Raw genomic sequence first — 27,924 nt, 5'->3', positions numbered from 1 at the left:
TGTATAGTCCTTACGTCCCTGAGGAGGATATTATAATTCTTTTGACCCAATTTTGTGAGGAAATTGCGCCACTTGGCAAAATTTATAATCAGTATGGAGTCTGGACAACAAAGTGGAGATTTAAAGTAAAGTTCAAGGAAGACGCAGATGGAAGAGTTCTTTATCCCCCTGCCCGTTTTAAAATAGGGGTTATCAATGGAGATATGTTTTTTGCAGGTATGCAGAATTTCTGTAGAAAATGCAAGAAATATGGCCATTTAAAGGAAGAGTGCACCTCAATGTGGTGCCAAAAATGCCAAAAAGAAGGTCATGAAATTGAATCCTGTAGCCAAAAAAGTAAATGTAATTTATGTAACAAAATTGGTCACATGTATGTGAACTGTCCAAAGAGGAAGAAGAAAAGAGAAGAAGAAGTTTCTGAACAAGAGCCAGAAATTAAAAGATCTGTGGTAACCCAAGAGCCAAAAATTGTTGGAAAAGAGATGATAGTAGAAGAAAAGAACATTGGAGAGCATAAGAGTAAAAAGAAAAATGAAGAGCCGGTGAGAAATTTAAGAGGATATTCAGGGTCTTTCCAAACTATTTTGGAGAGAGCTCCAGATGAGGAAAGAGAATTGTTCTTACAGGACCTGGATAATCTATTATCCACCTTTAAAGCCCAGTTGCCTGCAGTAAGAAACAAAGTTTATGATTCTTTTCGCCTTGACGTGGATCGATTTATGGTAACTTATAAAATACCGGCCTGGTTGGCCATCCCAGTAAAAAGGGAAATGGAAAAAGGAAGCTTAAGCTATGGTTTAATTGATTACTTGGCAGTTTACGCCCGGAGAAAGGGAATGAATTTGTTATAATTTTGGAATGTTTATTATTTTTATTGTTGTTATAATATTTTATTTCAATTTGTCTTTTTTATTTTAGGAATAAATAAAACTGTTACCTGATGATGAACAAAACAATCGAGTCCATATAAGATCTTGGAGCTCTGATTGAGTTCTGAGGGCTAACTTAAAAAAAAAATCTGTTCTTATCAGTTTAATATCTGATACGTCCCCTATCTGGGGACCATATATTAAATGGATTTTTGAGAACGGGGGCTGATTTCGAAGCTTGCTTCCGTCGCCCTATGCATTGACCCGATATGGCAGTATCTTCGGGTACAGTGCACCACCCCCTTACAGGGTTAAAAAGAAAGATTCCTACTTTCATTGCTACCTGCTTGCTTGCTGGCTAGCCAGCTAGCCAGCCCTGTGGGCCTTGCTGCTGCTGCTTCTGCAGCCAAAAAGCAAAAGGTGGTGCTGCTGCTGCTTCTGCTGCTTCTGCTTCTGCTTGTGTCTGGCCGCTGTTGGAGCGTCCAGGCACAGGACTTCTGCTGCTGCTGACTAAATGGCCTCCTTAATTGGATCATTTGAGTAGCCAGCACACCTGTGCAGGTAGGGCATGACATGATAGGCAGCTGCCTTGATAGCGGGTGGGTGCTGAATGTTCCTAATTGACAAAATAAGATTAATGCTTATGAAGAAATATAAAATCTCATCCCTTCCCCAATATCGCGCCACACCCCTACCCCTTAATTCCCTGGTTGAACTTGATGGACATATGTCTTTTTTCGACCGTACTAACTATGTAACTATGTAACATAACATGGGGGGGGGGGGGGGGGGTCTCCTGGCTGTTCACACAGGTGTGTCATTGCTGTACATTGACCATGCATTGCTTCTGTGGTATTGCAAAGGCAAAGACAAATGCTTCCAGCCATCCATTGCACTAATGGATTGGTCATCAGCTGGCTGTCTATGTCCCGCATCAATATAGACCAAAGTACAGAGGGTTAGGCTATGCTATTGTGCACCTACCTGATGCATCAGAAGGTGCGAGGCCCTTGCTAAATTCTGTGCACAGACTTTGAGATCTATGCTTTAGACTGTATCTAAACCTGCTCCAACATGGACTGACATTCTGGCCTACTTTCAGCCGATGCGACTTGTCTGTCGCTGAACAGTCGCTTTTTATGTATTCAGCACCTATGTATAATGTTGTAAAAATGCTCTAGAAGCTAAAGTCGCAGAAATGTCGCACATATTTGGCCTGCAACTTTCTGTGCGACAAATTCAGACAGGAAAAATCAGTATAAATCCTTAGAAAATTATCCCCCAGTGTCTCCATCTGCTGGCGGTATTGAATAAGCATTGCTGCACTGATGGGGTATGCATTAGACGAAAAAAAAGAAGAAAAAGAAGAATAATACGCCCAGAAAAGAGGCGAAAAGGAGAAAAACGTAAAAAAACGTGAAAAAAAAGTAAGAGGAAGAGAAGGGAAAAAAAGGTGGAAATGGGTTTAAAAGTGATTTCGGCGGAGAAATATATATATATATATATATATATATATATATATATATATATATACGCGCACACACACACATATATATAAACGTATTCTCCGTTGAGATATTGCAGCCGCTGCTGTGTCCAGGCCCAGGAGCCTTAGCACTGTGCTATGATGTCACTCAATACCACTGACATCACTAGGTGTAAACAACATCTCTCCTTTGCTGTGTATGTGACTATGGAGCTGTTTGGTGATGTCGTCTATTACGGCCTTCATAGAAGCAACAGGAGATTGTTGCATCCATCTACAACCCTCAGAACTACAGTGCTATGATGTCACTCACTTCCACAGGCCTTGCAGAGTGTAAACAACAACAACCCAGCTTTGTTGTGTATGTAACCATAGGGATTTGTGATGTCACCTAGAACCTTCACAGCAGCGACAGCTTTATGAGGAGCATCAGCACTGCTCTGCCTGAGCAGAACCATCACCGCCATAGGTTGTCAAATAACCCGGATTTAACCCACACAGGTAAGTCCAATGGGGTGCAGGCATGTCCTCTATGCTTACAGCTTCCCGTGGGTGTTGGTTTGATACCGTTTGGGGACAGCCAAGGAGGCATCTGCAGGCAACAAAGGTAGGTGTGTGCTTGTGTGTGTGTTTCCTATGCAGATCCTAAGCCCAGTGTCACATGCAAGTAGGAGGAGTAAGAAGGGTTCCTGGCAAATCCGGGTTATGGATTGCATTTAAAAAGGCCCCGTGGGAGTGCAATGGGCCCCTGTCTTGCTGCTTAGCAATAATGGTATGGGTTTAGGTTCTGCTGTGTGTACTGGTGGTTGACTGCCCCCCAGCCCAGAGTGTGCATGGAAAATTGTCTGGCAGCCTCCCTGACAGCAAGCAGTGATAGTGCCCATGAAGGGGACCTTGTTGGGCCCGCCCCTTTCACGGTTATCGCTTCTCGGCCTTTTGGCTAAGATCAAGTGTAGTAATACAGGAGATCTGGTCAGAAGGTACTCGGGTACCCCTCTCCTCGGCCTTGTGGGATCGCCCAGGTTTATTGCCTGGGCTTCACCCACTTGTTGCTATTGGGGAGAGGGCCTAGTCCCAGGGTAACGAGTAGCGATCGCCTCTCAAGACCTTCGGGTGGAGAGAGGTTAGAACCATGGATGATGATCCGGATCCAGGTTCTGTGCCGGCATACGCAAGGATCAAAAACACCGTGAGAGTCATTCTCACGGATGATACCAAAAGGGCGGACGATTTGAAATTCGTAGTAGAGGACGTGCTCGGAGGAGTTTTCGGAATACAGAAGGGCGAGATATTGGCAATCCAGGACTACCCGAAGCGTAAAATTTTTGATGTGACGTTCACACAAAATGGCATCCACAGAGATTTTGTTACCAGAGCTGCTGCGAGTAAAGACAAAAAACTTCAGGGTGTCCGGATTATTGAGCACGTTCTAGACGATATTAAGCTGGTGGTAGTAAAGATGTATTCCCCTTTCGCCAACCTACACGATGTTGAGTTGTTTTTACAAGTCTATTTTAGTAAGGTTGAGTGCAGAGGAAAAATCATGAACAGCTGTGGCATCTGGACATCTAAGTGGAGATTTCAGGTTACATGCAAAAAAGATGACAGATTGCCAGGGGGAATACAACTACCACCAGCTCGTTTTAAAATAAATAATATGTGTGGCGACCTCTTTTATGCGGGGATGCCAAGCTACTGCAGGAAGTGTCACAGATATGGACACACAAAAGAAAACTGTGAAAGTACATGCAAAAAATGTGGTAGCACACAGCACGAGACAGAGAAATGCACAAGAGGAGGGAGGTGCAATTTCTGTCAACAATTCGGTCACCTTTTCTCCTCTTGTCCCCACAGACATAGGACGGAGCAGCAGTGGCAACCCTGGAGGCAGCAAGGACAGCAACCGGGACACCAGCCGAGGCAAGCAGAGCCAGTGATTACCCCCCCACAAGAGGTAAGCGGTGAGATGGAGAAGGAGAAAGACCCCCCTCAGGCAAAAGGAGGGGACCCTAAAGAGCAGAGGATGGCCAAAAAACGTGCAAGTGGTGGAAAAACTGGCCCCCAGGAGCATGCTGGGTTAAGAGAGGAGCGGACGGCGGCCGAATCCGCTCCTCAGCAACCTCTGGCTCAGGGTCCCCCTGAGAGCGATGATCCGGGTGGAGAGGTGAAGGTTAAAAGGCAGAGGGGCTCCAGAAGACTCTATTCGGAGGCGGTCCAGGGGGAGCCGATGGAAGTACCTGCGGATGCAGGGAACCCAAGTGACGTTCCTCCACAGGTCCCCATAGGGGATACCCCCCCTCCTCCCTGCCAGGAGGAGGTTTCAGGGGTGACCGTCTCTGAGGTACCAGAGACGGAACTAAGTGAACACCCGACCCCTATGGAGGGGCAAGAGGTGGAAGAACCCAATGAGTCTGGAGCCCTGATTGCCAGGATGCCCGAGAACAACTATGCCTCAATCATGATGGAGGAGGGGGGTCGGCTGAGTGATGGTGCCTCCTCTCCTGCTTCCTCTATGCGTACAGTTGAGTCAGATTTTGGGGGGTATGAGGCTTCGGAGGGGGAATCAGAGGTGTAAGACGTTTTCTTGTACATTCCCATGGCTGAGTTGTCCGGTCTGTCCTTGAACGTGAGAAGTGTGAGCGCCAGAGTAAGAAGGGTTGCCCTATTTAATTACTTGTCGGTTTTTGCTGCTTCCGTCCTTTTCCTGCAGGAATGTGGCATCCCGCACAGATTAAATTATAAAGAATATGAAGATGATTGGGTGCACGGTCCATCAGTCTGGTCTGGATCAAATGAGTCCAGATCAGCAGGGGTCGCCATACTTTTTAAAGGGAACGTTTTAATTGAGAGTTTTAACGAAATTTTACCAGGCAGAATTTTATTGGTCAACGCTTTTATTAATGGTATTAAATGGCAGTTTTTAAATTTTTATGGTTCTCCTGATAAGAATGAAAGAATAAAAATGTTGGAGATTTTACCCCTTTTTATTAACAATTCTAGTCCTCTTGTTTTATCAGGTGATTTTAATTGTATTTTAAGGGGAGAACGCCGTTTTTCGAACGCAGTGAGTAGGAACTATGATAAGACGTCTTTTATGTTAAAAAACTTGATTTTAGATTTTAATCTCACTGATGTTTTTAAAAAATGTAATTTTAACGTACCAGAGGAAGACGGTGTTACCTGGAGCAATGCAAGCTGTAGCTCCAGGATAGATTTTATTTTTTGTTCTTATCAAGTACTGCCTTTTAACTGTGATCTTTTTACCAATGTTTTTTCTGACCATAAATTATTGTATTTTAAAGTTAAAAGTGATTTTAAAAGGAGAACTGGTAGGAATGCCTGGAAGTTAAACGTGTCCCTTTTAGAAGATCCGCAGGTTTTATCAGATTTTATCACCTTTTACAAGGAATGCAGACGAGTAAAAGACCCCAACACTCCCACCAGTATCTGGTGGGAAAAAATGAAACTAAAAATAAAAGAATTTTTTATCCGTGTTGGGGTTAGGAAAGCTAAAGAAAAACGTGAATTTTATAATATCCTAAATACTCGTCTGCAAACCCTGTACAAATTCAGAGCACATGGGATGGAGGTGGAGAAGGAGGTACATGATTTTAAAAAAGAAATAACTAAGTGCCTGGAGCAGAAAGGAAAAGAAATTATCTTTAGGTCTCGAATACAGCATCTTGAGGAAAACGAGACCTGCTCCAGGTATTTTTTTAAGAAAATACATGAAAATAGAAGGTTAATAGAAAACATTGAAGGAGTGAATGATGTACAGGGTATTTTAAAAAAGGTGCAAGAGTTTTATGCGGATCTTTTTAATGTAAAACACATTGATGAATGTTTTATGAATGACTCGTTAAAGGAGATCACCAATTTTTTTAGATCCTGTCTCACAGTCTTTTTTATTGCAGAATATTTCAGAGCAGGAGATTTTAGAGACCGTCAAGAGTTTTAAAACAGGTAAAGTGCCTGGGCCGGATGGTATACCCATTGAATTTTATGTTACTTTTTATGGTATTTTAAAAGAAGATTTGTTCTCCCTTTTTACGGAAGTCTTTAAGTCTAAAATCCTCCCAGGCTCATGGAAGAAGGGTGATGTCTCCCTGCTATTCAAAAAGGGAGACCGGTCGGAACTCAAAAACTGGAGACCAATCACCCTTCTGAACTGTGACTATAAAATAATGGCGAAACTGTGTGCTAACCGCTTAAAGAACGTAATCCATAAAATAATTCATACAAACCAAGTCTGTGGGGTGCCTGGGAGGAGTTTATGGGAGAACCTAAACCTTTTAAAGGATGTAATTAGCGACACCAAATTAAGAAAAGGAAAGCTGGCGGTTTTATCCATAGATTTTGAAAAAGCTTTCGACAGGGTGTCACATTTTTATCTTTTTAAGGTTTTAGAGAAAATGGGTATACCTGATGGCTTTTTATTGTCTCTTAGAGCTTTTTATGATAACTGTACTAGTAAAATTTTAGTAAATGGTTTTAAGACACAGGGCGTGATTTTAAATTCCGGAGTGAAGCAGGGGTGTCCCTTGTCCCCACTACTCTTCATTTGCGCAATAGAGCCTCTTTTATGTACAATACGAAAGGATAAGCAGATCCATGGAGTCCCCCTGCCAGGAGGAGGGGGACTAGAGGCGAAGGTAGTGGGGTACATGGACGATGTTGCGGTGTTTTGCAGGGACACCCCATCGCTTCAGAAGACGCTAAAACAGATTCAATATTTTAATTGTGCCTCCGGTTTTAAAGTCAATTTTAACAAAAGTAACATTTTAAACATAGGCGGAATGCCTTTGTATGATGTGCCCGTCCCTGTGTCTGAGTCGGTGCAGATTTTAGGTGTCTCCTTTGACGAGTCTAATAATGGTTTTAATAGCTGGGACTTGGTGGCTCAAAAAATAAATAAGAAAATATGTATGTGGAACATGCGAGAACTTACAATGGAAGGGAAGGTTTTAATTACAAAAATGGTGCTTTTACCTATTTTATTGTATTTAAGTCTGGTTTTCCCACCCCCCGAAATGGTTCTAAAGAAAATAACAAAAGCTTGTTTTACTTTCTTTTGGAGTTCTAAGAGCGAAAAATTAAAGAGACAAATTGTGATAAAACCGAACTCCAGGGGCGGTAAGGATTTTCCAGATTTTAAAGCTTTCCTTTTAATAAAGTTTTTTAGCATGTGTTTTACTACTGTTTTTAAAGATAGCTACTGGTCTTATTTTGTTCGTTTTAATACTGGTTATTTTATGCGGAGGAACGGCTGGTTTTCTACAGTTTTAAGTTGCCCTTATTCTTTGAATTTACCCCCTCAATACATGATTTTAGGAAAAATTTTAAACTTATATAATTTTAAAGGTAAAAGTGTTCAGGATCTGTGCAATAGCAAAAAACTACTAAAGGAAATAAAAGAAACCAGTACCGTGACTCCCATCAAAAATTTTAACGAACAGAAGTGTATACAGATTTGGAAGATGTTGAGTATTAATTATCTTTTTAATTCACAGAAGGACCTGGCCTGGAGCTGCGCACACGAGTGTCTTCCATGCCGGGCATTCCAGCACCGAAGAGGATTATCCAACTCTGCAACCTGCCCGAGGGAGGGATGCCGACAAGAGGAGACCGTGCACCATCTAATATGGACTTGTTTTTACTCGCAGAAAATATGGACAAAGATACTCCCTCTGGTAAAAAGGATAACTGGACTAAAAGACTTAAATATTGCAGTGGTTTTTTATGGTTGCCTGGAATGCCCAACACGGACTCAAGAGACTATGGCATGGAAGATCATAAACTGTGTGAAGGCAGCTCTGTGGAAGGCCAGGAATATTTTATTGTTCAAGCATGAGGTTTTATCTGTGAAGGACATTTTATCTATCTGTTTTTATGAAATGTACCAGTACTATCTTTTAGACAAGAAGAGATTTCCGCTTTTATCTAGAAAATGGTTTTTAAAAGAATGGAATTCTATCTTGTAAAGCCACCAAGTGCCCATTTTATGTTTTAATATGTTGTAAATATGTTATTTATATGTAACTGTATTTATTGACATATTTGCACAACTTTGTTAACATTATTTAATTTTTAATAAAGTTGCCCCCGTAAGGGTAGTCAAGTTAAAAAAAAAAAATCTGTTCTTATCAGTTTAATATCTGATACGTCCCCTATCTGGGGACCATATATTAAATGGATTTTTGAGAACGGGGGCTGATTTCGAAGCTTGCTTCCGTCGCCCTATGCATTGACCCGATATGGCAGTATCTTCGGGTACAGTGCACCACCCCCTTACAGGGTTAAAAAGAAAGATTCCTACTTTCATTGCTACCTGCTTGCTTGCTGGCTAGCCAGCTAGCCAGCCCTGTGGGCCTTGCTGCTGCTGCTTCTGCAGCCAAAAAGCAAAAGGTGGTGCTTCTGCTGCTTCTGCTTCTGCTTGTGTCTGGCCGCTGTTGGAGCGTCCAGGCACAGGACTTCTGCTGCTGCTGACTAAATGGCCTCCTTAATTGGATCATTTGAGTAGCCAGCACACCTGTGCAGGTAGGGCATGACATGATAGGCAGCTGCCTTGATAGCGGGTGGGTGCTGAATGTTCCTAATTGACAAAATAAGATTAATGCTTATGAAGAAATATAAAATCTCATCCCTTCCCCAATATCGCGCCACACCCCTACCCCTTAATTCCCTGGTTGAACTTGATGGACATATGTCTTTTTTCGACCGTACTAACTATGTAACTATGTAACATAACATGGGGGGGGGGGGGGGGGGGTCTCCTGGCTGTTCACACAGGTGTGTCATTGCTGTACATTGACCATGCATTGCTTCTGTGGTATTGCAAAGGCAAAGACAAATGCTTCCAGCCATCCATTGCACTAATGGATTGGTCATCAGCTGGCTGTCTATGTCCCGCATCAATATAGACCAAAGTACAGAGGGTTAGGCTATGCTATTGTGCACCTACCTGATGCATCAGAAGGTGCGAGGCCCTTGCTAAATTCTGTGCACAGACTTTGAGATCTATGCTTTAGACTGTATCTAAACCTGCTCCAACATGGACTGACATTCTGGCCTACTTTCAGCCGATGCGACTTGTCTGTCGCTGAACAGTCGCTTTTTATGTATTCAGCACCTATGTATAATGTTGTAAAAATGCTCTAGAAGCTAAAGTCGCAGAAATGTCGCACATATTTGGCCTGCAACTTTCTGTGCGACAAATTCAGACAGGAAAAATCAGTATAAATCCTTAGAAAATTATCCCCCAGTGTCTCCATCTGCTGGCGGTATTGAATAAGCATTGCTGCACTGATGGGGTATGCATTAGACGAAAAAAAAGAAGAAAAAGAAGAATAATACGCCCAGAAAAGAGGCGAAAAGGAGAAAAACGTAAAAAAACGTGAAAAAAAAGTAAGAGGAAGAGAAGGGAAAAAAAGGTGGAAATGGGTTTAAAAGTGATTTCGGCGGAGAAATATATATATATATATATATATATATATATATATATATATATACGCGCACACACACACATATATATAAACGTATTCTCCGTTGAGATATTGCAGCCGCTGCTGTGTCCAGGCCCAGGAGCCTTAGCACTGTGCTATGATGTCACTCAATACCACTGACATCACTAGGTGTAAACAACATCTCTCCTTTGCTGTGTATGTGACTATGGAGCTGTTTGGTGATGTCGTCTATTACGGCCTTCATAGAAGCAACAGGAGATTGTTGCATCCATCTACAACCCTCAGAACTACAGTGCTATGATGTCACTCACTTCCACAGGCCTTGCAGAGTGTAAACAACAACAACCCAGCTTTGTTGTGTATGTAACCATAGGGATTTGTGATGTCACCTAGAACCTTCACAGCAGCGACAGCTTTATGAGGAGCATCAGCACTGCTCTGCCTGAGCAGAACCATCACCGCCATAGGTTGTCAAATAACCCGGATTTAACCCACACAGGTAAGTCCAATGGGGTGCAGGCATGTCCTCTATGCTTACAGCTTCCCGTGGGTGTTGGTTTGATACCGTTTGGGGACAGCCAAGGAGGCATCTGCAGGCAACAAAGGTAGGTGTGTGCTTGTGTGTGTGTTTCCTATGCAGATCCTAAGCCCAGTGTCACATGCAAGTAGGAGGAGTAAGAAGGGTTCCTGGCAAATCCGGGTTATGGATTGCATTTAAAAAGGCCCCGTGGGAGTGCAATGGGCCCCTGTCTTGCTGCTTAGCAATAATGGTATGGGTTTAGGTTCTGCTGTGTGTACTGGTGGTTGACTGCCCCCCAGCCCAGAGTGTGCATGGAAAATTGTCTGGCAGCCTCCCTGACAGCAAGCAGTGATAGTGCCCATGAAGGGGACCTTGTTGGGCCCGCCCCTTTCACGGTTATCGCTTCTCGGCCTTTTGGCTAAGATCAAGTGTAGTATCTGTTCTTATCAGTTTAATATCTGATACGTCCCCTATCTGGGGACCATATATTAAATGGATTTTTGAGAACGGGGGCTGATTTCGAAGCTTGCTTCCGTCGCCCTATGCATTGACCCGATATGGCAGTATCTTCGGGTACAGTGCACCACCCCCTTACAGGGTTAAAAAGAAAGATTCCTACTTTCATTGCTACCTGCTTGCTTGCTGGCTAGCCAGCTAGCCAGCCCTGTGGGCCTTGCTGCTGCTGCTTCTGCAGCCAAAAAGCAAAAGGTGGTGCTGCTGCTGCTTCTGCTGCTTCTGCTTCTGCTTGTGTCTGGCCGCTGTTGGAGCGTCCAGGCACAGGACTTCTGCTGCTGCTGACTAAATGGCCTCCTTAATTGGATCATTTGAGTAGCCAGCACACCTGTGCAGGTAGGGCATGACATGATAGGCAGCTGCCTTGATAGCGGGTGGGTGCTGAATGTTCCTAATTGACAAAATAAGATTAATGCTTATGAAGAAATATAAAATCTCATCCCTTCCCCAATATCGCGCCACACCCCTACCCCTTAATTCCCTGGTTGAACTTGATGGACATATGTCTTTTTTCGACCGTACTAACTATGTAACTATGTAACATAACATGGGGGGGGGGGGGGGGTCTCCTGGCTGTTCACACAGGTGTGTCATTGCTGTACATTGACCATGCATTGCTTCTGTGGTATTGCAAAGGCAAAGACAAATGCTTCCAGCCATCCATTGCACTAATGGATTGGTCATCAGCTGGCTGTCTATGTCCCGCATCAATATAGACCAAAGTACAGAGGGTTAGGCTATGCTATTGTGCACCTACCTGATGCATCAGAAGGTGCGAGGCCCTTGCTAAATTCTGTGCACAGACTTTGAGATCTATGCTTTAGACTGTATCTAAACCTGCTCCAACATGGACTGACATTCTGGCCTACTTTCAGCCGATGCGACTTGTCTGTCGCTGAACAGTCGCTTTTTATGTATTCAGCACCTATGTATAATGTTGTAAAAATGCTCTAGAAGCTAAAGTCGCAGAAATGTCGCACATATTTGGCCTGCAACTTTCTGTGCGACAAATTCAGACAGGAAAAATCAGTATAAATCCTTAGAAAATTATCCCCCAGTGTCTCCATCTGCTGGCGGTATTGAATAAGCATTGCTGCACTGATGGGGTATGCATTAGACGAAAAAAAAGAAGAAAAAGAAGAATAATACGCCCAGAAAAGAGGCGAAAAGGAGAAAAACGTAAAAAAACGTGAAAAAAAAGTAAGAGGAAGAGAAGGGAAAAAAAGGTGGAAATGGGTTTAAAAGTGATTTCGGCGGAGAAATATATATATATATATATATATATATATATATATATATATATATACGCGCACACACACACATATATATAAACGTATTCTCCGTTGAGATATTGCAGCCGCTGCTGTGTCCAGGCCCAGGAGCCTTAGCACTGTGCTATGATGTCACTCAATACCACTGACATCACTAGGTGTAAACAACATCTCTCCTTTGCTGTGTATGTGACTATGGAGCTGTTTGGTGATGTCGTCTATTACGGCCTTCATAGAAGCAACAGGAGATTGTTGCATCCATCTACAACCCTCAGAACTACAGTGCTATGATGTCACTCACTTCCACAGGCCTTGCAGAGTGTAAACAACAACAACCCAGCTTTGTTGTGTATGTAACCATAGGGATTTGTGATGTCACCTAGAACCTTCACAGCAGCGACAGCTTTATGAGGAGCATCAGCACTGCTCTGCCTGAGCAGAACCATCACCGCCATAGGTTGTCAAATAACCCGGATTTAACCCACACAGGTAAGTCCAATGGGGTGCAGGCATGTCCTCTATGCTTACAGCTTCCCGTGGGTGTTGGTTTGATACCGTTTGGGGACAGCCAAGGAGGCATCTGCAGGCAACAAAGGTAGGTGTGTGCTTGTGTGTGTGTTTCCTATGCAGATCCTAAGCCCAGTGTCACATGCAAGTAGGAGGAGTAAGAAGGGTTCCTGGCAAATCCGGGTTATGGATTGCATTTAAAAAGGCCCCGTGGGAGTGCAATGGGCCCCTGTCTTGCTGCTTAGCAATAATGGTATGGGTTTAGGTTCTGCTGTGTGTACTGGTGGTTGACTGCCCCCCAGCCCAGAGTGTGCATGGAAAATTGTCTGGCAGCCTCCCTGACAGCAAGCAGTGATAGTGCCCATGAAGGGGACCTTGTTGGGCCCGCCCCTTTCACGGTTATCGCTTCTCGGCCTTTTGGCTAAGATCAAGTGTAGTATCTGTTCTTATCAGTTTAATATCTGATACGTCCCCTATCTGGGGACCATATATTAAATGGATTTTTGAGAACGGGGGCTGATTTCGAAGCTTGCTTCCGTCGCCCTATGCATTGACCCGATATGGCAGTATCTTCGGGTACAGTGCACCACCCCCTTACAGGGTTAAAAAGAAAGATTCCTACTTTCATTGCTACCTGCTTGCTTGCTGGCTAGCCAGCTAGCCAGCCCTGTGGGCCTTGCTGCTGCTGCTTCTGCAGCCAAAAAGCAAAAGGTGGTGCTGCTGCTGCTTCTGCTGCTTCTGCTTCTGCTTGTGTCTGGCCGCTGTTGGAGCGTCCAGGCACAGGACTTCTGCTGCTGCTGACTAAATGGCCTCCTTAATTGGATCATTTGAGTAGCCAGCACACCTGTGCAGGTAGGGCATGACATGATAGGCAGCTGCCTTGATAGCGGGTGGGTGCTGAATGTTCCTAATTGACAAAATAAGATTAATGCTTATGAAGAAATATAAAATCTCATCCCTTCCCCAATATCGCGCCACACCCCTACCCCTTAATTCCCTGGTTGAACTTGATGGACATATGTCTTTTTTCGACCGTACTAACTATGTAACTATGTAACATAACATGGGGGGGGGTCTCCTGGCTGTTCACACAGGTGTGTCATTGCTGTACATTGACCATGCATTGCTTCTGTGGTATTGCAAAGGCAAAGACAAATGCTTCCAGCCATCCATTGCACTAATGGATTGGTCATCAGCTGGCTGTCTATGTCCCGCATCAATATAGACCAAAGTACAGAGGGTTAGGCTATGCTATTGTGCACCTACCTGATGCATCAGAAGGTGCGAGGCCCTTGCTAAATTCTGTGCACAGACTTTGAGATCTATGCTTTAGACTGTATCTAAACCTGCTCCAACATGGACTGACATTCTGGCCTACTTTCAGCCGATGCGACTTGTCTGTCGCTGAACAGTCGCTTTTTATGTATTCAGCACCTATGTATAATGTTGTAAAAATGCTCTAGAAGCTAAAGTCGCAGAAATGTCGCACATATTTGGCCTGCAACTTTCTGTGCGACAAATTCAGACAGGAAAAATCAGTATAAATCCTTAGAAAATTATCCCCCAGTGTCTCCATCTGCTGGCGGTATTGAATAAGCATTGCTGCACTGATGGGGTATGCATTAGACGAAAAAAAAGAAGAAAAAGAAGAATAATACGCCCAGAAAAGAGGCGAAAAGGAGAAAAACGTAAAAAAACCTGAAAAAAAAGTAAGAGGAAGAGAAGGGAAAAAAAGGTGGAAATGGGTTTAAAAGTGATTTCGGCGGAGAAATATATATATATATATATATATATATATATATATATATATATACGCGCACACACACACATATATATAAACGTATTCTCCGTTGAGATATTGCAGCCGCTGCTGTGTCCAGGCCCAGGAGCCTTAGCACTGTGCTATGATGTCACTCAATACCACTGACATCACTAGGTGTAAACAACATCTCTCCTTTGCTGTGTATGTGACTATGGAGCTGTTTGGTGATGTCGTCTATTACGGCCTTCATAGAAGCAACAGGAGATTGTTGCATCCATCTACAACCCTCAGAACTACAGTGCTATGATGTCACTCACTTCCACAGGCCTTGCAGAGTGTAAACAACAACAACCCAGCTTTGTTGTGTATGTAACCATAGGGATTTGTGATGTCACCTAGAACCTTCACAGCAGCGACAGCTTTATGAGGAGCATCAGCACTGCTCTGCCTGAGCAGAACCATCACCGCCATAGGTTGTCAAATAACCCGGATTTAACCCACACAGGTAAGTCCAATGGGGTGCAGGCATGTCCTCTATGCTTACAGCTTCCCGTGGGTGTTGGTTTGATACCGTTTGGGGACAGCCAAGGAGGCATCTGCAGGCAACAAAGGTAGGTGTGTGCTTGTGTGTGTGTTTCCTATGCAGATCCTAAGCCCAGTGTCACATGCAAGTAGGAGGAGTAAGAAGGGTTCCTGGCAAATCCGGGTTATGGATTGCATTTAAAAAGGCCCCGTGGGAGTGCAATGGGCCCCTGTCTTGCTGCTTAGCAATAATGGTATGGGTTTAGGTTCTGCTGTGTGTACTGGTGGTTGACTGCCCCCCAGCCCAGAGTGTGCATGGAAAATTGTCTGGCAGCCTCCCTGACAGCAAGCAGTGATAGTGCCCATGAAGGGGACCTTGTTGGGCCCGCCCCTTTCACGGTTATCGCTTCTCGGCCTTTTGGCTAAGATCAAGTGTAGTATCTGTTCTTATCAGTTTAATATCTGATACGTCCCCTATCTGGGGACCATATATTAAATGGATTTTTGAGAACGGGGGCTGATTTCGAAGCTTGCTTCCGTCGCCCTATGCATTGACCCGATATGGCAGTATCTTCGGGTACAGTGCACCACCCCCTTACAGGGTTAAAAAGAAAGATTCCTACTTTCATTGCTACCTGCTTGCTTGCTGGCTAGCCAGCTAGCCAGCCCTGTGGGCCTTGCTGCTGCTGCTTCTGCAGCCAAAAAGCAAAAGGTGGTGCTGCTGCTGCTTCTGCTGCTTCTGCTTCTGCTTGTGTCTGGCCGCTGTTGGAGCGTCCAGGCACAGGACTTCTGCTGCTGCTGACTAAATGGCCTCCTTAATTGGATCATTTGAGTAGCCAGCACACCTGTGCAGGTAGGGCATGACATGATAGGCAGCTGCCTTGATAGCGGGTGGGTGCTGAATGTTCCTAATTGACAAAATAAGATTAATGCTTATGAAGAAATATAAAATCTCATCCCTTCCCCAATATCGCGCCACACCCCTACCCCTTAATTCCCTGGTTGAACTTGATGGACATATGTCTTTTTTCGACCGTACTAACTATGTAACTATGTAACATAACATGGGGGGGGGGGGGGGGTCTCCTGGCTGTTCACACAGGTGTGTCATTGCTGTACATTGACCATGCATTGCTTCTGTGGTATTGCAAAGGCAAAGACAAATGCTTCCAGCCATCCATTGCACTAATGGATTGGTCATCAGCTGGCTGTCTATGTCCCGCATCAATATAGACCAAAGTACAGAGGGTTAGGCTATGCTATTGTGCACCTACCTGATGCATCAGAAGGTGCGAGGCCCTTGCTAAATTCTGTGCACAGACTTTGAGATCTATGCTTTAGACTGTATCTAAACCTGCTCCAACATGGACTGACATTCTGGCCTACTTTCAGCCGATGCGACTTGTCTGTCGCTGAACAGTCGCTTTTTATGTATTCAGCACCTATGTATAATGTTGTAAAAATGCTCTAGAAGCTAAAGTCGCAGAAATGTCGCACATATTTGGCCTGCAACTTTCTGTGCGACAAATTCAGACAGGAAAAATCAGTATAAATCCTTAGAAAATTATCCCCCAGTGTCTCCATCTGCTGGCGGTATTGAATAAGCATTGCTGCACTGATGGGGTATGCATTAGACGAAAAAAAAGAAGAAAAAGAAGAATAATACGCCCAGAAAAGAGGCGAAAAGGAGAAAAACGTAGAAAAACGTGAAAAAAAAGTAAGAGGAAGAGAAGGGAAAAAAAGGTGGAAATGGGTTTAAAAGTGATTTCGGCGGAGAAATATATATATATATATATATATATATATATATATATATATATACGCGCACACACACACATATATATAAACGTATTCTCCGTTGAGATATTGCAGCCGCTGCTGTGTCCAGGCCCAGGAGCCTTAGCACTGTGCTATGATGTCACTCAATACCACTGACATCACTAGGTGTAAACAACATCTCTCCTTTGCTGTGTATGTGACTATGGAGCTGTTTGGTGATGTCGTCTATTACGGCCTTCATAGAAGCAACAGGAGATTGTTGCATCCATCTACAACCCTCAGAACTACAGTGCTATGATGTCACTCACTTCCACAGGCCTTGCAGAGTGTAAACAACAACAACCCAGCTTTGTTGTGTATGTAACCATAGGGATTTGTGATGTCACCTAGAACCTTCACAGCAGCGACAGCTTTATGAGGAGCATCAGCACTGCTCTGCCTGAGCAGAACCATCACCGCCATAGGTTGTCAAATAACCCGGATTTAACCCACACAGGTAAGTCCAATGGGGTGCAGGCATGTCCTCTATGCTTACAGCTTCCCGTGGGTGTTGGTTTGATACCGTTTGGGGACAGCCAAGGAGGCATCTGCAGGCAACAAAGGTAGGTGTGTGCTTGTGTGTGTGTTTCCTATGCAGATCCTAAGCCCAGTGTCACATGCAAGTAGGAGGAGTAAGAAGGGTTCCTGGCAAATCCGGGTTATGGATTGCATTTAAAAAGGCCCCGTGGGAGTGCAATGGGCCCCTGTCTTGCTGCTTAGCAATAATGGTATGGGTTTAGGTTCTGCTGTGTGTACTGGTGGTTGACTGCCCCCCAGCCCAGAGTGTGCATGGAAAATTGTCTGGCAGCCTCCCTGACAGCAAGCAGTGATAGTGCCCATGAAGGGGACCTTGTTGGGCCCGCCCCTTTCACGGTTATCGCTTCTCGGCCTTTTGGCTAAGATCAAGTGTAGTATCTGTTCTTATCAGTTTTCATGCTGGTGGGGATGGGTGCTGCATGGAGGATGCAGGTGTACCAGGGCTTTCCGGGGCTGGTTCTGAGGAATCAGCTCGACGGCTGCCCCGATGTGACCTGTTCCCTCCGGGTCTCGCCATGAGGCTGAGAGGGTCTAGAGCCGAGGTACTTTTGTGCCTCGGGGAGTGGTGACCCCGAGGTGCCGAAACTCACTGGGAGAATAGGCTCACTGAGTTGAAGCACGGGCACCATAATCTCTTCACCTTGTGGCACTCACCTCTTGATTCCCGGCCTTCTGGCTAGGATCAGAGAAATTTTTATAGATCCGGCCGGATGTCCGGGCAGTATATCTGCACACATTCACTTATTTATTTATTTTTTGTCTCACTGTGTCACTTTTTGCGTGTTGTGTGTTCACAGGATTTGTCAGGATGCGGTAGCCCTTCTGGGTGTCCCTCCTGGCGGTCTAGGGGAGGTGTGTGTGGCCATTAGGTTCCGCACCTCCCTGCAAACACCCCGGGTACTCCTGCTTCGCAGGGTACCTACCGTAATCGGCTCTGCGGGCAGATACCTTGGCTAACGCCAAGGGGGATGCCGGGAGCATTTGTGGTCTCCTAGTAGCTTCGGCGAAAAGGGACATCGAACCTGGAACCTCGCAGGTACCTTTTGGTCTGGAGGCGAAGGGTAAGGTTTGTTGGGGGGCCTCTCTCCTATCGGAGAAGGGCTTGCGATAGACCGCATCCTTTGTGCACGTTTTTTTTTAGTGTAACACGTTTGCACTTTTTCTTGCACTTTGGGTGAATCGAAAGCACGTTCCTCGGCTTTAGATAAAAAAAAAAAATCTGTTCTTATCAGTTTAATATCTGATACGTCCCCTATCTGGGGACCATATATTAAATGGATTTTTGAGAACGGGGGCTGATTTCGAAGCTTGCTTCCGTCGCCCTATGCATTGACCCGATATGGCAGTATCTTCGGGTACAGTGCACCACCCCCTTACAGGGTTAAAAAGAAAGATTCCTACTTTCATTGCTACCTGCTTGCTTGCTGGCTAGCCAGCTAGCCAGCCCTGTGGGCCTTGCTGCTGCTGCTTCTGCAGCCAAAAAGCAAAAGGTGGTGCTGCTGCTGCTTCTGCTGCTTCTGCTTCTGCTTGTGTCTGGCCGCTGTTGGAGCGTCCAGGCACAGGACTTCTGCTGCTGCTGACTAAATGGCCTCCTTAATTGGATCATTTGAGTAGCCAGCACACCTGTGCAGGTAGGGCATGACATGATAGGCAGCTGCCTTGATAGCGGGTGGGTGCTGAATGTTCCTAATTGACAAAATAAGATTAATGCTTATGAAGAAATATAAAATCTCATCCCTTCCCCAATATCGCGCCACACCCCTACCCCTTAATTCCCTGGTTGAACTTGATGGACATATGTCTTTTTTCGACCGTACTAACTATGTAACTATGTAACATAACATGGGGGGGGGGGGGGGGGGGTCTCCTGGCTGTTCACACAGGTGTGTCATTGCTGTACATTGACCATGCATTGCTTCTGTGGTATTGCAAAGGCAAAGACAAATGCTTCCAGCCATCCATTGCACTAATGGATTGGTCATCAGCTGGCTGTCTATGTCCCGCATCAATATAGACCAAAGTACAGAGGGTTAGGCTATGCTATTGTGCACCTACCTGATGCATCAGAAGGTGCGAGGCCCTTGCTAAATTCTGTGCACAGACTTTGAGATCTATGCTTTAGACTGTATCTAAACCTGCTCCAACATGGACTGACATTCTGGCCTACTTTCAGCCGATGCGACTTGTCTGTCGCTGAACAGTCGCTTTTTATGTATTCAGCACCTATGTATAATGTTGTAAAAATGCTCTAGAAGCTAAAGTCGCAGAAATGTCGCACATATTTGGCCTGCAACTTTCTGTGCGACAAATTCAGACAGGAAAAATCAGTATAAATCCTTAGAAAATTATCCCCCAGTGTCTCCATCTGCTGGCGGTATTGAATAAGCATTGCTGCACTGATGGGGTATGCATTAGACGAAAAAAAGAAGAAAAAGAAGAATAATACGCCCAGAAAAGAGGCGAAAAGGAGAAAAACGTAGAAAAACGTGAAAAAAAAGTAAGAGGAAGAGAAGGGAAAAAAAGGTGGAAATGGGTTTAAAAGTGATTTCGGCGGAGAAATATATATATATATATATATATATATATATATATATATATATATACGCGCACACACACACATATATATAAACGTATTCTCCGTTGAGATATTGCAGCCGCTGCTGTGTCCAGGCCCAGGAGCCTTAGCACTGTGCTATGATGTCACTCAATACCACTGACATCACTAGGTGTAAACAACATCTCTCCTTTGCTGTGTATGTGACTATGGAGCTGTTTGGTGATGTCGTCTATTACGGCCTTCATAGAAGCAACAGGAGATTGTTGCATCCATCTACAACCCTCAGAACTACAGTGCTATGATGTCACTCACTTCCACAGGCCTTGCAGAGTGTAAACAACAACAACCCAGCTTTGTTGTGTATGTAACCATAGGGATTTGTGATGTCACCTAGAACCTTCACAGCAGCGACAGCTTTATGAGGAGCATCAGCACTGCTCTGCCTGAGCAGAACCATCACCGCCATAGGTTGTCAAATAACCCGGATTTAACCCACACAGGTAAGTCCAATGGGGTGCAGGCATGTCCTCTATGCTTACAGCTTCCCGTGGGTGTTGGTTTGATACCGTTTGGGGACAGCCAAGGAGGCATCTGCAGGCAACAAAGGTAGGTGTGTGCTTGTGTGTGTGTTTCCTATGCAGATCCTAAGCCCAGTGTCACATGCAAGTAGGAGGAGTAAGAAGGGTTCCTGGCAAATCCGGGTTATGGATTGCATTTAAAAAGGCCCCGTGGGAGTGCAATGGGCCCCTGTCTTGCTGCTTAGCAATAATGGTATGGGTTTAGGTTCTGCTGTGTGTACTGGTGGTTGACTGCCCCCCAGCCCAGAGTGTGCATGGAAAATTGTCTGGCAGCCTCCCTGACAGCAAGCAGTGATAGTGCCCATGAAGGGGACCTTGTTGGGCCCGCCCCTTTCACGGTTATCGCTTCTCGGCCTTTTGGCTAAGATCAAGTGTAGTATCTGTTCTTATCAGTTTAATATCTGATACGTCCCCTATCTGGGGACCATATATTAAATGGATTTTTGAGAACGGGGGCTGATTTCGAAGCTTGCTTCCGTCGCCCTATGCATTGACCCGATATGGCAGTATCTTCGGGTACAGTGCACCACCCCCTTACAGGGTTAAAAAGAAAGATTCCTACTTTCATTGCTACCTGCTTGCTTGCTGGCTAGCCAGCTAGCCAGCCCTGTGGGCCTTGCTGCTGCTGCTTCTGCAGCCAAAAAGCAAAAGGTGGTGCTGCTGCTGCTTCTGCTGCTTCTGCTTCTGCTTGTGTCTGGCCGCTGTTGGAGCGTCCAGGCACAGGACTTCTGCTGCTGCTGACTAAATGGCCTCCTTAATTGGATCATTTGAGTAGCCAGCACACCTGTGCAGGTAGGGCATGACATGATAGGCAGCTGCCTTGATAGCGGGTGGGTGCTGAATGTTCCTAATTGACAAAATAAGATTAATGCTTATGAAGAAATATAAAATCTCATCCCTTCCCCAATATCGCGCCACACCCCTACCCCTTAATTCCCTGGTTGAACTTGATGGACATATGTCTTTTTTCGACCGTACTAACTATGTAACTATGTAACATAACATGGGGGGGGGGGGGGGGGGGGGGTCTCCTGGCTGTTCACACAGGTGTGTCATTGCTGTACATTGACCATGCATTGCTTCTGTGGTATTGCAAAGGCAAAGACAAATGCTTCCAGCCATCCATTGCACTAATGGATTGGTCATCAGCTGGCTGTCTATGTCCCGCATCAATATAGACCAAAGTACAGAGGGTTAGGCTATGCTATTGTGCACCTACCTGATGCATCAGAAGGTGCGAGGCCCTTGCTAAATTCTGTGCACAGACTTTGAGATCTATGCTTTAGACTGTATCTAAACCTGCTCCAACATGGACTGACATTCTGGCCTACTTTCAGCCGATGCGACTTGTCTGTCGCTGAACAGTCGCTTTTTATGTATTCAGCACCTATGTATAATGTTGTAAAAATGCTCTAGAAGCTAAAGTCGCAGAAATGTCGCACATATTTGGCCTGCAACTTTCTGTGCGACAAATTCAGACAGGAAAAATCAGTATAAATCCTTAGAAAATTATCCCCCAGTGTCTCCATCTGCTGGCGGTATTGAATAAGCATTGCTGCACTGATGGGGTATGCATTAGACGAAAAAAAAGAAGAAAAAGAAGAATAATACGCCCAGAAAAGAGGCGAAAAGGAGAAAAACGTAAAAAAACGTGAAAAAAAAGTAAGAGGAAGAGAAGGGAAAAAAAGGTGGAAATGGGTTTAAAAGTGATTTCGGCGGAGAAATATATATATATATATATATATATATATATATATATATATATATATACGCGCACACACACACATATATATAAACGTATTCTCCGTTGAGATATTGCAGCCGCTGCTGTGTCCAGGCCCAGGAGCCTTAGCACTGTGCTATGATGTCACTCAATACCACTGACATCACTAGGTGTAAACAACATCTCTCCTTTGCTGTGTATGTGACTATGGAGCTGTTTGGTGATGTCGTCTATTACGGCCTTCATAGAAGCAACAGGAGATTGTTGCATCCATCTACAACCCTCAGAACTACAGTGCTATGATGTCACTCACTTCCACAGGCCTTGCAGAGTGTAAACAACAACAACCCAGCTTTGTTGTGTATGTAACCATAGGGATTTGTGATGTCACCTAGAACCTTCACAGCAGCGACAGCTTTATGAGGAGCATCAGCACTGCTCTGCCTGAGCAGAACCATCACCGCCATAGGTTGTCAAATAACCCGGATTTAACCCACACAGGTAAGTCCAATGGGGTGCAGGCATGTCCTCTATGCTTACAGCTTCCCGTGGGTGTTGGTTTGATACCGTTTGGGGACAGCCAAGGAGGCATCTGCAGGCAACAAAGGTAGGTGTGTGCTTGTGTGTGTGTTTCCTATGCAGATCCTAAGCCCAGTGTCACATGCAAGTAGGAGGAGTAAGAAGGGTTCCTGGCAAATCCGGGTTATGGATTGCATTTAAAAAGGCCCCGTGGGAGTGCAATGGGCCCCTGTCTTGCTGCTTAGCAATAATGGTATGGGTTTAGGTTCTGCTGTGTGTACTGGTGGTTGACTGCCCCCCAGCCCAGAGTGTGCATGGAAAATTGTCTGGCAGCCTCCCTGACAGCAAGCAGTGATAGTGCCCATGAAGGGGACCTTGTTGGGCCCGCCCCTTTCACGGTTATCGCTTCTCGGCCTTTTGGCTAAGATCAAGTGTAGTATCTGTTCTTATCAGTTTAATATCTGATACGTCCCCTATCTGGGGACCATATATTAAATGGATTTTTGAGAACGGGGGCTGATTTCGAAGCTTGCTTCCGTCGCCCTATGCATTGACCCGATATGGCAGTATCTTCGGGTACAGTGCACCACCCCCTTACAGGGTTAAAAAGAAAGATTCCTACTTTCATTGCTACCTGCTTGCTTGCTGGCTAGCCAGCTAGCCAGCCCTGTGGGCCTTGCTGCTGCTGCTTCTGCAGCCAAAAAGCAAAAGGTGGTGCTGCTGCTGCTTCTGCTGCTTCTGCTTCTGCTTGTGTCTGGCCGCTGTTGGAGCGTCCAGGCACAGGACTTCTGCTGCTGCTGACTAAATGGCCTCCTTAATTGGATCATTTGAGTAGCCAGCACACCTGTGCAGGTAGGGCATGACATGATAGGCAGCTGCCTTGATAGCGGGTGGGTGCTGAATGTTCCTAATTGACAAAATAAGATTAATGCTTATGAAGAAATATAAAATCTCATCCCTTCCCCAATATCGCGCCACACCCCTACCCCTTAATTCCCTGGTTGAACTTGATGGACATATGTCTTTTTTCGACCGTACTAACTATGTAACTATGTAACATAACATGGGGGGGGGGGGGGGGGGTCTCCTGGCTGTTCACACAGGTGTGTCATTGCTGTACATTGACCATGCATTGCTTCTGTGGTATTGCAAAGGCAAAGACAAATGCTTCCAGCCATCCATTGCACTAATGGATTGGTCATCAGCTGGCTGTCTATGTCCCGCATCAATATAGACCAAAGTACAGAGGGTTAGGCTATGCTATTGTGCACCTACCTGATGCATCAGAAGGTGCGAGGCCCTTGCTAAATTCTGTGCACAGACTTTGAGATCTATGCTTTAGACTGTATCTAAACCTGCTCCAACATGGACTGACATTCTGGCCTACTTTCAGCCGATGCGACTTGTCTGTCGCTGAACAGTCGCTTTTTATGTATTCAGCACCTATGTATAATGTTGTAAAAATGCTCTAGAAGCTAAAGTCGCAGAAATGTCGCACATATTTGGCCTGCAACTTTCTGTGCGACAAATTCAGACAGGAAAAATCAGTATAAATCCTTAGAAAATTATCCCCCAGTGTCTCCATCTGCTGGCGGTATTGAATAAGCATTGCTGCACTGATGGGGTATGCATTAGACGAAAAAAAAGAAGAAAAAGAAGAATAATACGCCCAGAAAAGAGGCGAAAAGGAGAAAAACGTAAAAAAACGTGAAAAAAAAGTAAGAGGAAGAGAAGGGAAAAAAAGGTGGAAATGGGTTTAAAAGTGATTTCGGCGGAGAAATATATATATATATATATATATATATATATATATATATATATACGCGCACACACACACATATATATAAACGTATTCTCCGTTGAGATATTGCAGCCGCTGCTGTGTCCAGGCCCAGGAGCCTTAGCACTGTGCTATGATGTCACTCAATACCACTGACATCACTAGGTGTAAACAACATCTCTCCTTTGCTGTGTATGTGACTATGGAGCTGTTTGGTGATGTCGTCTATTACGGCCTTCATAGAAGCAACAGGAGATTGTTGCATCCATCTACAACCCTCAGAACTACAGTGCTATGATGTCACTCACTTCCACAGGCCTTGCAGAGTGTAAACAACAACAACCCAGCTTTGTTGTGTATGTAACCATAGGGATTTGTGATGTCACCTAGAACCTTCACAGCAGCGACAGCTTTATGAGGAGCATCAGCACTGCTCTGCCTGAGCAGAACCATCACCGCCATAGGTTGTCAAATAACCCGGATTTAACCCACACAGGTAAGTCCAATGGGGTGCAGGCATGTCCTCTATGCTTACAGCTTCCCGTGGGTGTTGGTTTGATACCGTTTGGGGACAGCCAAGGAGGCATCTGCAGGCAACAAAGGTAGGTGTGTGCTTGTGTGTGTGTTTCCTATGCAGATCCTAAGCCCAGTGTCACATGCAAGTAGGAGGAGTAAGAAGGGTTCCTGGCAAATCCGGGTTATGGATTGCATTTAAAAAGGCCCCGTGGGAGTGCAATGGGCCCCTGTCTTGCTGCTTAGCAATAATGGTATGGGTTTAGGTTCTGCTGTGTGTACTGGTGGTTGACTGCCCCCCAGCCCAGAGTGTGCATGGAAAATTGTCTGGCAGCCTCCCTGACAGCAAGCAGTGATAGTGCCCATGAAGGGGACCTTGTTGGGCCCGCCCCTTTCACGGTTATCGCTTCTCGGCCTTTTGGCTAAGATCAAGTGTAGTATCTGTTCTTATCAGTTTAATATCTGATACGTCCCCTATCTGGGGACCATATATTAAATGGATTTTTGAGAACGGGGGCTGATTTCGAAGCTTGCTTCCGTCGCCCTATGCATTGACCCGATATGGCAGTATCTTCGGGTACAGTGCACCACCCCCTTACAGGGTTAAAAAGAAAGATTCCTACTTTCATTGCTACCTGCTTGCTTGCTGGCTAGCCAGCTAGCCAGCCCTGTGGGCCTTGCTGCTGCTGCTTCTGCAGCCAAAAAAGCAAAAGGTGGTGCTGCTGCTGCTTCTGCTGCTTCTGCTTCTGCTTGTGTCTGGCCGCTGTTGGAGCGTCCAGGCACAGGACTTCTGCTGCTGCTGACTAAATGGCCTCCTTAATTGGATCATTTGAGTAGCCAGCACACCTGTGCAGGTAGGGCATGACATGATAGGCAGCTGCCTTGATAGCGGGTGGGTGCTGAATGTTCCTAATTGACAAAATAAGATTAATGCTTATGAAGAAATATAAAATCTCATCCCTTCCCCAATATCGCGCCACACCCCTACCCCTTAATTCCCTGGTTGAACTTGATGGACATATGTCTTTTTTCGACCGTACTAACTATGTAACTATGTAACATAACATGGGGGGGGGGGGGGGGGGGTCTCCTGGCTGTTCACACAGGTGTGTCATTGCTGTACATTGACCATGCATTGCTTCTGTGGTATTGCAAAGGCAAAGACAAATGCTTCCAGCCATCCATTGCACTAATGGATTGGTCATCAGCTGGCTGTCTATGTCCCGCATCAATATAGACCAAAGTACAGAGGGTTAGGCTATGCTATTGTGCACCTACCTGATGCATCAGAAGGTGCGAGGCCCTTGCTAAATTCTGTGCACAGACTTTGAGATCTATGCTTTAGACTGTATCTAAACCTGCTCCAACATGGACTGACATTCTGGCCTACTTTCAGCCGATGCGACTTGTCTGTCGCTGAACAGTCGCTTTTTATGTATTCAGCACCTATGTATAATGTTGTAAAAATGCTCTAGAAGCTAAAGTCGCAGAAATGTCGCACATATTTGGCCTGCAACTTTCTGTGCGACAAATTCAGACAGGAAAAATCAGTATAAATCCTTAGAAAATTATCCCCCAGTGTCTCCATCTGCTGGCGGTATTGAATAAGCATTGCTGCACTGATGGGGTATGCATTAGACGAAAAAAAAGAAGAAAAAGAAGAATAATACGCCCAGAAAAGAGGCGAAAAGGAGAAAAACGTAAAAAAACGTGAAAAAAAAGTAAGAGGAAGAGAAGGGAAAAAAAGGTGGAAATGGGTTTAAAAGTGATTTCGGCGGAGAAATATATATATATATATATATATATATATATATATATATATATACGCGCACACACACACATATATATAAACGTATTCTCCGTTGAGATATTGCAGCCGCTGCTGTGTCCAGGCCCAGGAGCCTTAGCACTGTGCTATGATGTCACTCAATACCACTGACATCACTAGGTGTAAACAACATCTCTCCTTTGCTGTGTATGTGACTATGGAGCTGTTTGGTGATGTCGTCTATTACGGCCTTCATAGAAGCAACAGGAGATTGTTGCATCCATCTACAACCCTCAGAACTACAGTGCTATGATGTCACTCACTTCCACAGGCCTTGCAGAGTGTAAACAACAACAACCCAGCTTTGTTGTGTATGTAACCATAGGGATTTGTGATGTCACCTAGAACCTTCACAGCAGCGACAGCTTTATGAGGAGCATCAGCACTGCTCTGCCTGAGCAGAACCATCACCGCCATAGGTTGTCAAATAACCCGGATTTAACCCACACAGGTAAGTCCAATGGGGTGCAGGCATGTCCTCTATGCTTACAGCTTCCCGTGGGTGTTGGTTTGATACCGTTTGGGGACAGCCAAGGAGGCATCTGCAGGCAACAAAGGTAGGTGTGTGCTTGTGTGTGTGTTTCCTATGCAGATCCTAAGCCCAGTGTCACATGCAAGTAGGAGGAGTAAGAAGGGTTCCTGGCAAATCCGGGTTATGGATTGCATTTAAAAAGGCCCCGTGGGAGTGCAATGGGCCCCTGTCTTGCTGCTTAGCAATAATGGTATGGGTTTAGGTTCTGCTGTGTGTACTGGTGGTTGACTGCCCCCCAGCCCAGAGTGTGCATGGAAAATTGTCTGGCAGCCTCCCTGACAGCAAGCAGTGATAGTGCCCATGAAGGGGACCTTGTTGGGCCCGCCCCTTTCACGGTTATCGCTTCTCGGCCTTTTGGCTAAGATCAAGTGTAGTATCTGTTCTTATCAGTTTAATATCTGATACGTCCCCTATCTGGGGACCATATATTAAATGGATTTTTGAGAACGGGGGCTGATTTCGAAGCTTGCTTCCGTCGCCCTATGCATTGACCCGATATGGCAGTATCTTCGGGTACAGTGCAACCACCACCCTTACAGGGTTAAAAAGAAAGATTCCTACTTTCATTGCTACCTGCTTGCTTGCTGGCTAGCCAGCTAGCCAGCCCTGTGGGCCTTGCTGCTGCT

At 45.1% G+C, this 27,924-nt stretch overlaps 9 non-coding genes and 3 pseudogenes across 9 annotated transcripts; all 12 read left to right on the top strand.

Annotated features, from left to right (window-relative positions):
* Positions 1–985: 985 nt before the first annotated feature.
* LOC130323415 (U2 spliceosomal RNA) lies at positions 986–1,170 on the top strand. Its single transcript, XR_008868726.1, has one exon. It is a non-coding gene; the product is annotated as a U2 spliceosomal RNA (small nuclear RNA).
* A 2,105-nt stretch (positions 1,171–3,275) lies between these two features.
* LOC130323421 (U2 spliceosomal RNA) lies at positions 3,276–3,408 on the top strand (annotated as a pseudogene).
* Positions 3,409–8,435: 5,027 nt separating this feature from the next.
* On the top strand, positions 8,436–8,641 carry LOC130323414 (U2 spliceosomal RNA; annotated as a pseudogene).
* Positions 8,642–10,736: 2,095 nt separating this feature from the next.
* On the top strand, positions 10,737–10,927 carry LOC130323409 (U2 spliceosomal RNA). Its single transcript, XR_008868722.1, has one exon. It is a non-coding gene; the product is annotated as a U2 spliceosomal RNA (small nuclear RNA).
* A 2,103-nt stretch (positions 10,928–13,030) lies between these two features.
* On the top strand, positions 13,031–13,221 carry LOC130323408 (U2 spliceosomal RNA). The gene has a single exon (XR_008868721.1). It is a non-coding gene; the product is annotated as a U2 spliceosomal RNA (small nuclear RNA).
* A 2,094-nt stretch (positions 13,222–15,315) lies between these two features.
* LOC130323425 (U2 spliceosomal RNA) lies at positions 15,316–15,506 on the top strand. The gene has a single exon (XR_008868731.1). It is a non-coding gene; the product is annotated as a U2 spliceosomal RNA (small nuclear RNA).
* Positions 15,507–17,607: 2,101 nt separating this feature from the next.
* LOC130323417 (U2 spliceosomal RNA) lies at positions 17,608–17,767 on the top strand (annotated as a pseudogene).
* A 687-nt stretch (positions 17,768–18,454) lies between these two features.
* LOC130323413 (U2 spliceosomal RNA) lies at positions 18,455–18,639 on the top strand. Its single transcript, XR_008868725.1, has one exon. It is a non-coding gene; the product is annotated as a U2 spliceosomal RNA (small nuclear RNA).
* Positions 18,640–20,744: 2,105 nt separating this feature from the next.
* Positions 20,745–20,935, top strand: LOC130323424 (U2 spliceosomal RNA). The gene has a single exon (XR_008868730.1). It is a non-coding gene; the product is annotated as a U2 spliceosomal RNA (small nuclear RNA).
* Positions 20,936–23,046: 2,111 nt separating this feature from the next.
* LOC130323422 (U2 spliceosomal RNA) lies at positions 23,047–23,237 on the top strand. Its single transcript, XR_008868729.1, has one exon. It is a non-coding gene; the product is annotated as a U2 spliceosomal RNA (small nuclear RNA).
* Positions 23,238–25,340: 2,103 nt separating this feature from the next.
* LOC130323419 (U2 spliceosomal RNA) lies at positions 25,341–25,531 on the top strand. Its single transcript, XR_008868728.1, has one exon. It is a non-coding gene; the product is annotated as a U2 spliceosomal RNA (small nuclear RNA).
* Positions 25,532–27,636: 2,105 nt separating this feature from the next.
* LOC130323407 (U2 spliceosomal RNA) lies at positions 27,637–27,827 on the top strand. Its single transcript, XR_008868720.1, has one exon. It is a non-coding gene; the product is annotated as a U2 spliceosomal RNA (small nuclear RNA).
* Positions 27,828–27,924: the final 97 nt, after the last annotated feature.

Source organism: Hyla sarda, unplaced genomic scaffold (assembly GCF_029499605.1).
Source record: "Hyla sarda isolate aHylSar1 unplaced genomic scaffold, aHylSar1.hap1 scaffold_2482, whole genome shotgun sequence".
NCBI lineage: Eukaryota > Metazoa > Chordata > Amphibia > Anura > Hylidae > Hyla > Hyla sarda.
The sequence above is the reverse complement of the archived record's forward strand: the minus strand, read 5'-3'. Positions and strand labels throughout refer to the sequence as shown.